The 12766-nt window shown below is 39.6% G+C and overlaps 1 long non-coding RNA gene across 1 annotated transcript in view; it reads left to right on the top strand.

Annotated features, from left to right (window-relative positions):
- LOC126938012 (uncharacterized) overlaps positions 1–6367 on the top strand; it is a 30481-nt gene extending 24114 nt beyond the window's left edge. The window contains exon 3 of the long non-coding RNA XR_007719930.1: positions 4823–6367. This is a non-coding gene — a long non-coding RNA (uncharacterized LOC126938012). The remainder of the gene's footprint in view (positions 1–4822) is intronic.
- Positions 6368–12766: the final 6399 nt, after the last annotated feature.

Raw genomic sequence — 12766 nt, 5'->3', positions numbered from 1 at the left:
CTGCAGGACTGAGGAGCAGAGGCACCTCCGTCTTGAGGGGGTGGGCTGTGGGAATGGTTCAGACCAGGATTCTCAGAGTTGTTGACTTTTATGCTACCTGAAGGATGAGTGGGATTAGAGGAAAGAGGTGTTTATGTGCATACATGTGAACAAGTGTGTATATATGTGTGTGCATGTGTGTACATGTGAATGAAGATCATTTTAAGTGGAAGGGAAACCATGTCCAAAAAGCCTAGAGATAAGCATGGTTGTTTTACTTTCAGAGAAGGACAAGGGGATCCCTGTGCTGAATGTAATGTAATCTGAAGCCTTTGAGGTCTAGGAGGGTTTCCTGGAGGAAGTTACAGTTGAGCTGATGGGTAAGAGATAGGGGTGACTGCCAGCTAATCAGGGGGAAGAGGGGCAGGGCTCTCTGAGTGAGAACCATATCCTGAACAAAGGTTCAGAGGAAGTGGATGCCTGGTCCCTTCAGGAAAATACAAATTGCTCAGTCAGACCAGAAAACAGATTGGAATGGAGGAGGGGGGGTAGCAGAGGTGGGGAGGTGATAACTATCCTAGATCTGCCACTCACTAGCCTTGAATAAACTGGGATTAATGTTTCCCAGCTTCAGATTTTCTTAAATCTTAAAGTAGGGACAATAATAATAGACCCTGATGCATGCATTGTTGTGAGGATTAAATGAGATAAACTTGTAGACCATCCAGCACCATGCTTGGTATATAGTAAGAGCTGAGTAAAGGGTAGATTTGATTATCATGCATCACTTTTGAATCGTTAATGTGCTGGTTAGTAACCTAACCACTGTTTGCAGCTGGAGGCTTTGGAAATTCTTCTCTGAATTTTCCCAGAGTCCTTACTGGAGAGATCCTTGGCTGGACACAGTGCCTGGCACATAATTGACAGTCAAAGGATAGATGCAGAAGGGCAAGGGAGGTTATTCTTTGGGTTCTGACCACAGGGATGAACCTCAAGAGAAACAGACAGGAAGAATCTGCAGATGTTTGGTCCTTATTGGGAGATGCTTCTCCCTCTTGATTGAGAAATTTCAGACATTTCTTCTTGCAGCCCACTTTCATTTCTTGTTCCAATTTTAATCTCCCCACTCCCCCCGACCTTCTCGCCCGTCAAAGTAAAAATGTGTATTTGTGTAAGGAGGGAGGGTAAGGAAGGAGTGTTGTGCAACAGTTCTTCATTCAATGCAATACTGCTCTGCCAAAAATTCTACTTGTGGTTTTTTTCTTTTCAGCTGAGTGGCTGACACTGGGGTGTGTACAATGTTTAACAAGAGAGAAAGTTTTATGCCTTTAACCTTTACAAGAAAGAAGGAACCCCTGGGGACAACTGGCCCATCCAGTTCCTACTGAAATTCAGACCTCTTAGGCTTCCTGGCTCTTTTGTGGAAGTCATTGTGGCCATCAGCTCAGGGCAGAGGGGCCAGTCTACTATATTTAGAACGATCAGGGTCACCCTATCATCAAATATGAATGGGGTGGCAAGAACTCTGCATGGCTTCCTTACTTCTTTTTTTGCAAATTAAGAAAAATGCCAAACCAGATCTTGACCAAACCAGCTTTCTTTAGCTATTCCCTTAAAGTCACCCCATGTCCTGGCCATGTCAATTAACATGTGCCTGTACTTTCAAGTCGTCTTGCTTTTGTCCAAGCTGGGCCCTCTGCCTGGACTGCCCTCTGCTACCTGCTCTTCTCCACCAGTCTGGCTCCTACACTGGCTGTTCCTTGTAATAGGCTCAGGCTGGGCTGTTCTCTGTGGTCTTCCCCATATGTTCACCTTTTTCCTCCCAGCAGTTGACTTTCTTTGATTCTGCCTGCCTCTATTGTCCTGAGTTCTCAGATTTGCACTAACCTGGGAGCTCACTGGGACAGAAATCCCACTGGAATTGTGTCTATAATCCAGTCACTATGGTTGTGTAGAGATTGGAAGAATAAATAAATGAATTAGTGAATAAAATAACTGAGAGTAGGCTGAGAAGGCCCACTAGAATAATTTTTTTTAGTTTCTTAGACTACTTTAGAGAAAATTTTCTTGATAGATTTTCAGTCTTCATAATAGGGTAATAAAATTGCATTAAAAAGTTTATTGTTTAAACAATCACGTCAAAAGTAATGCATGTTTATTGTAGATACTTTAGAATTTACAGATAAGTGAGGAGCAAAGTACAACCTCCTGTAAATTTGCACCTAGAGACAACCTACACTGAATATTTTGACATATTTGCTTACATTTCATCAAACAAATATGAATATATGCAATTTCAAATACTGTACAAACTATTTTATAACCTCCCTTAATCACCTATTATATCATGAAAATCTTTCCTGTCATTAAATATTTTTGTTTTCATAGCTGCATGATATTCTACTAAAGATAAAACATATTCTATTTAATGATTTCCCTGGATATAGGGTTTTTAGATGGCTTCCAATTTTTTTCCTTTTGTTGGTATGAGTAATGCCATAAGGAGCATCTTTGCAGCTAATATTTGTGCAAATTTATGTTTTTCTTCTGCTTTTTAGGATGTATTCCTAGAAATAAAATAGTGAGGTCAAAGGACATACATATAGTTTTCATGACTTTTGATACAAATGGCCTCTTTGCCATTAAGGAAGTATGCCATTTACGCTCCTATTGAAGTGACTCCTTGTTGGCACCTGGCATTGCCATTATTTTTAATATTTGGCAATTATTAGATGAGTAGAAAATGGTATCTAACTTTAAGATGCAGTTCTTTAATGATTGATGACATTGAACATCCTAGCTGCTGTTTGATCATTTGCTTTTCTTCTATTGTGAATTACCTATTAATTATCTTTGTTCGTGTTCCAATTGGTGGTTTTTTTTTTTTTCTAGTAGCAATGATAATACTAATACTGGGGCCCATTGTTTGCTAAATTCTGTTATCTTATCCTTATAGTAACTGTGTGAAAAAGTAGGAGGGGTCTTACTTCCTCCTGACACTGTGTATGTGGTGTCTTTTCCAACACCACTTCTACTCTCTGACACCACCTGGGAGTCCTATGATCCTATTCAATTCTGACACTAACTCCCGGAAGTTAGTGTCAGACTCTAAGGTTTAAGAGCTCAGTCCCATAAGACTGCCTCCATTTTAGATGGCAGTTGCAAGTACTGGGCCATCTGTACTTCTGACCAATGGCTATAAACTGGCGTTCCCATGACCCCTCTCCTCAGGTTTGGTTATCTGCTAGAATGACTCACAGAACTCAGGAAAGCACTTTATTATTTTAAAACTTTTTTTTTCTCTCCTATACTTTTGTAACAGTATATTGTAGTTTTTTTTCCTTCTATATTTCCCCTAAGAAAACACATTATTTACTGTTACTGGTTTATTTAATTTTAATTTTTTTGAGACAGAGTCTCACTTTGTCACCCAGGCTGGAGTGCAGTGACAGGATCATGGCTCACTGTAGCCTCAGCTTCCTGGGCTCAAGGAGGATCAAGCGATCCTCCCATTTCAGTTCCCCAGGTAGCTGGGACTATAGGTGTACACCACCATGCACAGCTAATTTTTTGTGGAGGGCTTTGCCATGTTGCCCAGGCTGGTCTCCAACTCCTGAGCTCAAGCGATCCACATGCCTTGGCCTCCCAAAGTGCTAGGATTACAGGCATGAGCCACCATGCCTGGCCTGTTACTCATTTATTTTAAGGACACAATTCAGCAGCCAAACCTTCATAGAATGAGGTTTGGAAGGGTCCAGATGGCAGGAGCCTCTGTCCACGTGAGTTGTGGGGTGCCACTTCCCTGAAATGTGGATGTGTTCACCAACTTGGAAGCTCTCAGAACGCCACTGTTTATGAGTTTTTACGGAGGTTTTTATTATGTACTCATGATTGATTAAATCATTATGTATTGGCCATTGATTCAATCCCCGGCTCCTCTCCCCTCGCTGGAGGCTGGGTTGAAAATTCCAATCTTTTAATCAAGGGTGAGTCTCCCTGGTGAACATCCCCCATCCCAAAGCTATCTAGGAGCCCACCAAGGGTCATCTTATAGAACAGAAACTGCTCCAACCACCTTCATCACTAAAGAAATTCCCAGGATTCTAAGGATCTCTGTGCCAGCAACTGGGACAAAGACCAGTTATTTTTCTTATTATACCATGGAGGACATTTCCCTCATTTTGCAGAGAAGGAAGGAGGCAAGGAAAGAACATGGCCCAAGTCATACAGTTGGCAAGAAGGAGCACTGGGGCTGACTTGATTTGTCTGTCTGCCAAGACCATTTCTGAACACAAGGTTACATGGCATTGTTAATATTTATTAGCTCCTCACATATTAAATGTAGTAACCTATGTCTATGATAGATGTTGCATTTTCCTTTTTACTCTATTATTTGTCTTTTATTGTTTTGACTATGGAAGTTTACATTTTTCACATGATTATTTCATTTGAAAATAATTTCAAATTTAAAAAATTGTGGATTTGAAATCCATAGTCACAAAAGCAGTACGAAAAGGTGCATAATGACAAGTTGATCACCTCCTCACTTCTGACCCCCAGTCTTCAGTTTTTCACTCCAGAAGTTTAATTTTTTTTTATAGCTGAATCCATTCATTTTTTTTTTTTCCTGTATGGCTTCTACCTTTAGTGCCATATTTAGAAGTTACAACACTACTATAAGGTGTTATGAATACTCATTTATACTTTTCTTACTGCTTTTGTGGCTTATTTTTTAACCCTAAATTTTTAATCTCATAGGATTTATATTGACTTATGACACAAGGTAAGATCCTTTTTTTTTTTTCTCAGTAGTTAGCTAACACATGAATTTTAAATATGGCAGTAAGAAAGAGAATATTTCATGTCAAGTTGCAGAATCCAAGAGGAGTAATTACGCAGTAATGACAACAGAAAAGATGCTTCATCTGGCGAGAATGCTGAGGATGACACAAGAAAAAGTTTCTTCTGGGAGGAGAAAATGAATGTGCTCATGATCTCACCAGTGGAATCCACAGCTTTTAACAAATTGGTGTGAACAAATAACTTATACAATGAAAGAAGAAACCCTCAGGGCCGGACACTCCCAGCTGGATTTCTGTCACCTCGTTCTGCTGCAACAATCAGGGAAGAACAAAGCAGGAGATTCTCTTGAGGACCTGCTCAATTTTCTTGGGTGGAGGTCCGTTTTCTCTTCAGTGTCTTTGAGGCAAGTCGCCAATCTTGGGACCCATGGGGAAATATCATGACTGCAAATTTTTGTAGCTCAGCTGGTGCCAAATGGAAACTAGGACCTCTGGAGCAACTAACTTGGAGGAAAGTAGGGTGGGGAGTTTGTGGAGACCAGTCTGGGGAAGTCCAAAATCTGCTCAAGTTTCCATTTTTTCATTGTTTCCTTTTGTAAACTTGAATATACTCCAACTCTATACTATCCCCCAGATTCTTTCCAACCCAAAGTCTATAATCCTTCTAGGCATTGTCATCCTCTTAGGCCTCAGCCATTCATTCTTTAATTGATTCATTAATTCAACAAATACTTATTAAGTAGTCCTGCGTAGGTAGAAATTTTTCTCACAACTAGTCCACATGCTCCGCATCACTAATCACTAGAGAAATGCAAACCAAAACCACAATGAGATACCACTTGAAACCAGTCAGAATGGCTATTATTAAAAAGTCAAAAAATAGCAGATGCTGGCAAGGTTGCAGAGAAAAGGAAACACTTATACATTGCTGGTAGGAAGGTAAATTAGTTCAGGGAAGCAGTTTGGAGATCTCTCAAAGAACTTAAAACAAAACTACCATTTGATACAGCAAACCCATTACTGAGTATATACCCAAAGGAATATAAATAGTTCTACTAAAAAGACATGTGCACCCATATGTTCATTGCAGCACTTTTCACAATAACAAAGACATGGACTCACTCTAGATGCCTATCAGTGGCAGACTGGACAAAGAAAACGTAGTACATATATATCATGAAATACTATACAGCCATAAAAAAACAAAATCATGATTTTTGCAACAACATGGATGCAGCTGGAGGCTATTATCCATTAACACAGAACCAGTAAACGAAATACTGCATGTTGCCATTTATAAGTGGGAGCTAAGCATTGAATATACGTGGACACAAAGAAGGTAACAATAGACACTGGGGCCTACTTGAGGGGAGATACTACCTGTCAGGTACTATGCTCACCATCTGGGTGATGAAATCATTTGTACACGAAACCCCATCAACATGCAATTTACCCATGTAACAAACCTATATGTGTATTCCCTGATCCTAAAATAATAAGAAAAGAAACTAAGAATCCAAATTTAAAAGTAGCTTAAATAATAAGACTTAAAAAAATCCTTATATAACAAGGTATCCCAAGACAGGGAGATTCCAGAATAGGTTAATTCAACTAGTGAATCATATAAAATACCAGATTCTTTCTACTTTTCTTTTCTGTAGTTTTCAGCAGTTGGGTATCCTCATGTTCTCAATAGAGCTGCAGCAGCTCCAGGCCTTGCACCCTCATGCATCAATATCTAGGGTCAAATAAAGTGGGTATTGCAATACCTAGAGTTCTTCTTATAAAACCTAAGAACTGTTCCTCAAGCCTTCTTTATCTTTCTCCAGGGAGGCTTTCTCTTACATATCTTAGCCAGAATTGGAACATATCCCCTTTCCCAAGTCAATCACTGATAAGAAGAATGGAATCACCAATTTTGGTTCAGACTAATCAAGATTCTTCCCTACTGGGCTGGGGCTAGGCTGGCGCCTAGAAAAACAAAGCAAACTGAAAAAGCCTGGATAACCAAATTTAGGGCTTTGTTGGCAAGGAAGGATACTGATGGATAGGCAACTGACATTGTCTGCCTCACCAATCTTTATATATTTTTTGCCAATCTTACAGGCAAAAGTGAGATCTTATATTTTTAATTTTTTGCTTTATAATTCAGCTGGGCATTTTTTTCCCACGTTGCTTGGCCATTTCTAGTTCTTCTTTTGTGAGTTGGCAGCTCGTGTCCATGGCTGATTTGTCAATTGATATGCTTATTTTTCTTGTTGGTTTGCAAGAGCCCTTATTATTTTTCTAGTGGGATTGTTTTTTCTTTCTTCATTCCTTTACTCTGAATAAGGTAATCCTGGGTTCTTTATTTTTCTCACACCTACTTTCCGAATTTACCTTCTTGGACATGTCTCAAAAACTTTCTCTAAAAACACACACAGCCTTGGTCCAACACAGAATAGTTACTCACTGACTAACTAGTCATCCTCCAATCTTCTGGATTATTCTTTTAAAATAAATGTCTCATTCTTTTTTCCTATCTCCATTGCAAATGCCCCCATCACTTCGCCCTTTGGACTGTTGCCACGGCCTCCTCCTCATTGGTTTTCTCACCTTAGTGCCTTCCTTTTCATTCTTCCTGCAGACCCTAGGTGACGTTAATGTTACCAAAACACCAAACTGTGGATGACACAGTTTTGTACCCATTGTTGCTCAGGCTGCCCTCTTGCTTGCTAAATCAAATCTGAACTTCTTATCCTATCATGTAAGCCCATTTCATTCATTTCCAAACAACTCTTTTCACTGTTGCCTTTTGTTCTCATTATATCAAATGACCATGCCCAATCCTGCTTTCTGCTAGTTCTATTTTCCTTCCTCCCAAGTCCCCTTGGTGAAATCCCACCCATTTTTCAATGGTCAGTTCAAAAACTACCATGTTGGCAAAGTCTTCCTAGATGCCTCAAGTCAGAATCACCTTCTTTTTTCCCTCTGTCAATCTTTTTTCCTGTTTGTGTTTGTGTATTTGAGACATCTTGCCTGTATCACTATTCCATATATGTGGAGCTCTCTGTCATGCCCTGAGGACAGGACTTTTGTTTATGCTTGCGTCCTCCTCCCTCCTGGGGTTCATATGTAGTGAATGTTCAGTGTGTGCTTGTTGAATCTATTAGTGCTCAGTAAATGTTTAACATTAACAATTCCTCCTGGTGTACAATTAACCCAGGGGGCAACTTAAATTTAATTGCCATTTAGCAGTTTCTAGAGCAAGCCTGATTGCCACTATATGCACAAAAGCTTTGGGGGAAAGAAGTGTTCTCCGTCGTCTGTTTGCAGTATGGATTTTCAAGCCTTAGTTTTGATTTGTCAGAAGACAACTCTGTAATGATACCTCAATTAATCGGTCCTTTTGTGGGAGGACTATTTTAAATGAATTCAGCCTTAAAATTACTACTACAAACAAGTCTGTATAAATCATACTAAATTATGGGGAATGAAGTCAAACATAGAAATTTACTTTTTTAGTTGCTTTTAAGAAACTTTAAAAGACATATAATATAATAACCAAGACAATTTGCTCTGTGTCAGGTACTATTCTAAACACTTTATATGCATTTATTTCATCCTCATAACACCTCTAAGAGATAGGAACAATGATCATTTTCTACCATCATGTGTCACTAGTAGTCTCTTTGCTAGAATACCTGCTGATCTGAAAGGCACAGCCAAAGATCCAGAAAAATGATAAGATACAAATTAGAAGGAGCATTACAGAGTCTAAGGTTTTGTGCTGCTACTATAAATATTCTGTTTCATGAAGATAAATGATTTGTGAATTTTAGCATCCATGATGTCATTTCATGAGGATATACATTCTAATTTCTCTGCCGTAACATTCTAACATCCAAGGATTTATCCTAGTCTGATAAACCCTTATATATCTCTTTCAAAGCAGAAAACCAAAGACTTTGATTAATTTTACCTACCCCATCTAGAACTTGTATTCTGAAATGTGTAGAACAACAGTTCTCAAAGTGTGTCTGTGCATCCCTGGGGATCCCTAAGACCCATTTAGGGAGTCCATGTGGCCAAGACTACTTTCATAATAACCCAAAGATTTTGTCTGGCTTTTTCACTCTCATTCTTTCACAAGTATACAGTGGAGTTTCCCAGAGGCCACCTAAGGTATAATACAGTTAACATGTTAAATGCTGCAGCAGATCTGAGAATCCAGCTGACTTCTATGAAGCCAAACATTAAAGAGGTTTGCAAAAATGTAAAATAGTGCCAGTTTTCTTACTAAATTATTTTGTTTTGGAAAGAGAGTTATTCTTCGTAAAAGTACATTGTTTGCATTACCCATTAACATATGATGAGTTTACTATAGTTATTTAAAATTGGAATTTTCAATTCTTAATATAGTCAATATTGATAGACATAACCCTCATAAACAAAGTTCTTTAAGATACTCAATAATTTGCAAGAATGTGAAGGAGCCAAAAAGTTTGAGAACTGCACGTCAGAGAAACTAGGACAAATCCAAGTCATGAGTTGTATCTAGATCAGTTTCTGAAATCATAATTTCAATTCTGTATATGTGCTGAAATATTTATAGCTTGAAATGTAGTTTACCTAGTTAGTTCATATAGCTTGACATTTTATTCATGTACTTGATGGATATTTGTTGAGCACTTGTGCACCAGATGCTGGACTAAGCATTGGAATTACCATGGGAAGAAAGTCCGCTCTCATGGAGCTTGGCTGTGACATTCACTCCTGCAGCTCTCCCTTCAGTGGTTGTATTGCCCCAAGGAGTTCTGAATCTAGGGAGGCAAGACACTGGTGTGGAATCTTTAAACAAATCAGAAGAATGAATATAGCTTAGATATTACTGTGCACAGCTCTCAGGATGAAGGAGTTCAGAGGATGGAGAAATCAGCATAGGCCAGTATGAGAAGGGTTTCTGGGACTGGAATTAAACTCAGAAGGACAGACAAGTTTAAGAGAGTTAAGTTGAGTAGAAGAGGCCAGGCTAGGTGTGGGAAGAGATGAGAAAGCTGGTAGAAATGAGATCTTTGCTCACTGTGTAGGGATCTAGGGGCCTGCCTGTATGGAGAAGGAGGATTCTGGTGAGGAACTTGTAGTCTAAGGCTGAGTTTTCTTCTGTAACTGATGAAACATTCATTACGTCTTCTAAGCTACCGGAAAGCAGCTCTCTTGGGTGTGCTTGGAAGTCTATGCTATCACCCAGTGTTTTCCGAACTTGCCAGATCCTCAACTTTCCCAAATAACAAGAATTATCTGGAAGTACTTCTTAGAGACACAGATTCCAGGGCCCCAGATTCCAGAAACAGTGATCAGGGGAGAGGCCTGGGTTTCTGTATATTTATCAAGCACTCTAGGTAATTTTCTTTTTTAAAAATTACAGGCAAGTTGGGAAATACTATTGCAACCCATTACCCGCCCTGAGGCTGCACTCTGGGAAACTTTAAAAAATACCATTGCTTAGGCTCTACCCACAGTGACCTAATTTAACAACAACAGAATGATAGAAATGAAGATAAACTCTCAATAATCAAAATTAAATTATAAAAGTTTTTGATCTATAATTGTTCCTTTAGTGGCCCTATGTTCTCCATACCCCCAGAATCATTACTTAGCTAGGAAAATCACATCTGGCCTTATTAATGGTGTTTTTCTAGTTTTTAGATGCCAAGAATACAACACTGTGAACTAGGGCTGTGATTACTAGCGGTGGGGGAAGCAGCAGAGTGACTACTTGCTTTGGAAATAAAACAGGAAACATTCATAGTTGCTTTGGGCTGTAAACGTGTGTCCAGGTCACAGCAAAGGCTAAGAATAGCCCACAAAGGACACGTGGGAAATAGCCCTCATGGATCCACTGAACTGGAAACTTGGAGAGGAAGCAGAGAAACAAAATCACACCAGGGCTTTCATTGTTCCAGATAACTTTCTGAGTAAATGCAAAGTATGTACTGTTTGATCCCACAGGAAAACCAACTAAATTCTTTTCTTTTTTGATATGGAGTTTCACTCTCGTTGCCCAGGCTGGGGTGCAATGGCACAATCTCGGCTCACCACAACCTCCACCTCCCTGGTTCAAGTGATTCTCTTGCCTCAGCCTCTCCAGTAGCTGGGATTACAGGCATGCGCCACCACGCCCGGCTAATTTTGTACTTTTAATAGAGATGAAGTTTCTCCCTGTTGGTCAGGCTGGTCTCAAACTCCCGACCTCAGGTGATCCTCCTGCCTTGGCCTCCCAAAGTGTTGGGATTACAGGCGTGAGCCACTGCGCCCGGCCATCAACTAAATTTTCACTGAAGAAAGTGTTTGTATTTTTCAATTTATGAAATCTTGGACTCCAACTTTGGGGGAGGTGACAGAGCCAGAAGACAATTGAGAGGTCACTTGGCTCTACTGCCTGCTTTCTCTGTCTCTATCTCTTTATTCTTCCTGATGCAATCTGGACAAGACACTAGGAGACATGAAATTTGGGCTGCCTCTGTCACTGGCTGGCTCTGTGCCATGCACAAGTCACCTGCTCTCTCTGGGACTCAGCTTCCCTATCTGCTTAAAGAAAGGCATGCTTTAGTCTGTTGAGCCCTTTCCACCTAGATCATTGCAAAAATACAAGACTCTGTCATAACATTGTTCTGGCATCTTCCTAAACAGAGGACACCTAGCGTATAAGGGTGAATGGTTGAACTCCAGCTTAAAAAACAAAAAAAAGAACAAACTATACTTACTATGTGGCCAAACTGAACAGGATCTGCTTAGGGACTTAGAAAACAGCCCTTAGCATTCAGGAAACCATAACTGATATACTGAAAAAGAGGAAGGGTCTGAAGCTTGACCATTGTTTATTTATTTGCCTGTTTAAGTGTTTACTTTTTAAAATTTAAAATATTTTTTCCCAACTTTATTGAGGTACGATTGACAAATGTTTTTTATATGATCTTTCTTTTCTTTTCTTTTCTCTTTTCTTTTCTTTTCTTTTCCTTTTCTTTTCTTTTCTTTTCTTTGGAGATGGAGTCTCCCTCTGTCACCCAGTCTGTAGGACATTGGCTTGATCTCGGCTCACTGCAACCTTTGCCTCCTGGGTTCAAGCAATTTTCCTGCCTCAGCCTCCTAAGTAGCTGGGATTACAGGCATCTGCCACAGTGCCTGGCTACTTTTTTTGTGTTTTTAGTAGAGATGGGTTTTCGCCATGTTGGCCAGGCTGGTCTTGAACTCCTGGTCTCAGGTGATCCACCTGGCTCAGCCTCCCAAAGTGCTGGGATTACATGCATAAGCCACCACACCCGGCTGATGTTTTTTTTTTTTTTTTTTTAAATTTATTTATTATTATTGTACTTTAACGGCTGATGTTTTGATATATGAATACATTGTGAAATGATTACCATAATCAAGCCAATTAACATACATCACCTCACATGGTTACCATTTTATTTTTGGTATGGTGAGAACACTTAAGATCTGATCTCTTAGCAAATTTCAAGTATACAATACAGTATTATTAACTATAGTTGCTGTGCTGTACATTAGGTCTCCAGAACTTATTCATCTTAAAACTGAAAGTTTGTATACTTTGACCAGTATTTCCCTTTTTCTCCCATCTCCCAGGTCCTGGCAATCACCCTTTTACTCTTTGTTACTATGAGTTTGCTGTTTTTTTTTTTTTAGATTTCACATATAGGTAAGGTCATGAAGCATTTGTCTTTCTGTGTCTGGCTTACTTCACTTTTGATATCCTCAAGGTACATCCATGTTGTGGCAAATGGCAGGATTTCTTTCTTTTTAGGTTAAAAATATTCCGTTATGTGAATATATATTCCTTCATTGATGGACGCTTACTTTTTGTTTTTGTTTTTTTTGAGACGAGTTTCACTATTGTTGCCCAGGTTGGAGTGCAATGGCGTGATCTCAGCTCACTGCAGCCTCCACCTCTTGGGTTCCAGTGATTCTCCCACCTCAGCCTCCCGAGT

Source organism: Macaca thibetana, chromosome 15 (genome assembly GCF_024542745.1).
Source record: "Macaca thibetana thibetana isolate TM-01 chromosome 15, ASM2454274v1, whole genome shotgun sequence".
NCBI classification, from domain to species: domain Eukaryota; kingdom Metazoa; phylum Chordata; class Mammalia; order Primates; family Cercopithecidae; genus Macaca; species Macaca thibetana.
This window is presented reverse-complemented; position numbering and strand designations above follow the sequence as displayed.